This window comes from Orycteropus afer, unplaced genomic scaffold (genome assembly GCF_000298275.1).
Source record: "Orycteropus afer afer isolate SDZICR_OR568_19922 unplaced genomic scaffold, OryAfe1.0 scaffold11292, whole genome shotgun sequence".
Classification (NCBI taxonomy): Eukaryota; Metazoa; Chordata; class Mammalia; order Tubulidentata; family Orycteropodidae; genus Orycteropus; species Orycteropus afer.
Genome location: NW_006932879.1, coordinates 1 through 2,066, shown reverse-complemented (window position 1 = coordinate 2,066; position 2,066 = coordinate 1). Strand labels below are relative to the sequence as shown.

The window sequence follows — 2,066 nt, the reverse complement described above, 5'->3', positions numbered from 1 at the left end:
ATTCCCATTCTTCTCAATGTTATCCATATTTGTTATGATCCATACAATCAAATGCTTTTGCGTAGTCAATAAAACACAAGCAAACATCTTTCCGGTATTCTTTGCTTTGAGCCAAGATCCATCTGACATCACCAATGATATCCCTTGTTCCATGTACTCTTCTGAATCCAGCCTGCACCTCTGGAAGTTCTCTGTCAATGTACTGCTGTAACAGTTTTTGAATTATCTTCAGTAAGATCTTACTTGCATGCAATATTAATGATATTGTTTTATAATTTCCAATTCTGTGAGATCAGCTTTCTTTGGAATGGGTACGAATGCAGATCTCTTCCAGTTAGTTGGCCAGATAGCTGTCTTCCAAATCTCTTGGCATAACTGAGTGAGTGCCTCCAGTGGGGCATCCATTTGTTGAAACATATCAATGGGTATTCCGTCAATTCCTGGAGCTTTGTTCTTTGCCAATTCCTTCAGTGCAGCTTTGACTTCTTCCCTCAATACCATTGGTTCTTGATCATATGCCACCTCCTGAAACATCAACCAGTTCTTTTTGGTACAGTGACTCTGTGTATTCCTTCCATCTTCTTTTGATGTTTCTTGGGTAACTCAATATTTTGCCCATAGAATCTTTAAATATTGCAACTCAAGGCTCAAATTTTTCCTCAGTTCTTTCAACTTGAGAAATGTCAAGCGTGTTCTTCCCTTTTGGTTTTCTAACTCCAGGTCTTTGCACATTTCATTGTAGTAACTGGCTTTGTCTGATCGAACTGCTCTTTGAAATCTTCTGTTCAGCTCTTTTTCTTGTAATTTCTTCCATTTGCTTTAGCTACTCCCTGTCAAGGGCAAGTTTCAGAGTCTTTTCTGACATCCATTTTGGTCTTTTCTTCTCTTCTCATCTTTTTAGTGTCTACTTGCTTCCTTCATGGATGATGTTCTTGATGTCATCCCACAATTCTTCTGGTTTTCAGTCATTGGTGTTCAATGCATCAAATCTATTCTTTAGATGGCCTCTAAATTCAGGAGTGATATATTAAGGATCATATTTTTGCTCTCATGGACTTGTTTTAATTGTCTTTAACTTCAAGTTGAACTTGCATATGAACAGTTGATGTTCTATTCCACAATCAGCTCCTGGCCTTGTTTTGGCTGAAGATATTGAGCTTTTCCATCTCTTCTTGCCACAGATGTAGTCAATCTGATTTCTGTGTGTTCCATCTGGCCAAGTCCACGTGTGCAGCTGCCATTTCTGTTATTGAAAAAAGGTATTTGCAGTGAATAAGTAGTTGGTCTTGCAACATTCTATCATGTTATTTCCAATGTTATTTCTGTCACCAAGGCCAAATTTTCCACCTGCTGGTGATTCTTCTTTGTTTCCAACTTTTGCATTCTAGTCATCAGTGATAGTTAACACTTCTAAATTTCAGACTGTAGAAGTTGATAAAAAATCTTCAATATCCTCATCTTTGGCTTTGGTGGTTGGGGCATAAATTTGTATAATAGTTGTATTAACTTCCTTGTGGGCATATGGATATTATCCTATCACTGACAGCATTGTACTTCAGGGACAGATCTTGAAACATTCTTTGTGATGATGAATGCCACACCATTGCTCTTCAAATTGTCATTCCTGGCCTAATAGATCTTATGGTTGTCTGATTCAAAATGGCCAAAACTGGTCCATTTCAGTTTACTAATGCCTAGGATATCAATCTTTATGTCTTCCATTTCATTTTGGACAACTTCCAATTTTCCTAGATTCATACTTCATCCATTCCATCATGTTCCTATTACTAATGGATGCTTACAGCTGTTTCCTCACATTTTGAGTCATACCACATCAGCAAATGGAGGTCTCAAAAGCTTTACTTTAGTGCTCGCTTCGGCAGCACATATACTAAAATTGGAATGATACAGAGAAGATTAGCATGGCCCCTGCGCAAGGATGACACGCAAATTCGTGAAGCGTTCCATATTTTTAAAAAGCTACTTCAAGAAACCATAAAAGACCTAAATAAATGGAAAAACATCCCATGCTCATGGATAGGAAGACTGAACATTGTGAAAATGTC

At 37.8% G+C, this 2,066-nt stretch overlaps 1 non-coding gene across 1 annotated transcript; it reads left to right on the top strand.

Annotated features, from left to right (window-relative positions):
* The first annotated feature begins 1,867 nt into the window (after positions 1-1,867).
* Positions 1,868-1,974, top strand: LOC122152137. Its single transcript, XR_006164408.1, has one exon. It is a non-coding gene; the product is annotated as a U6 spliceosomal RNA (small nuclear RNA).
* The last annotated feature ends 92 nt before the right edge of the window (positions 1,975-2,066 follow it).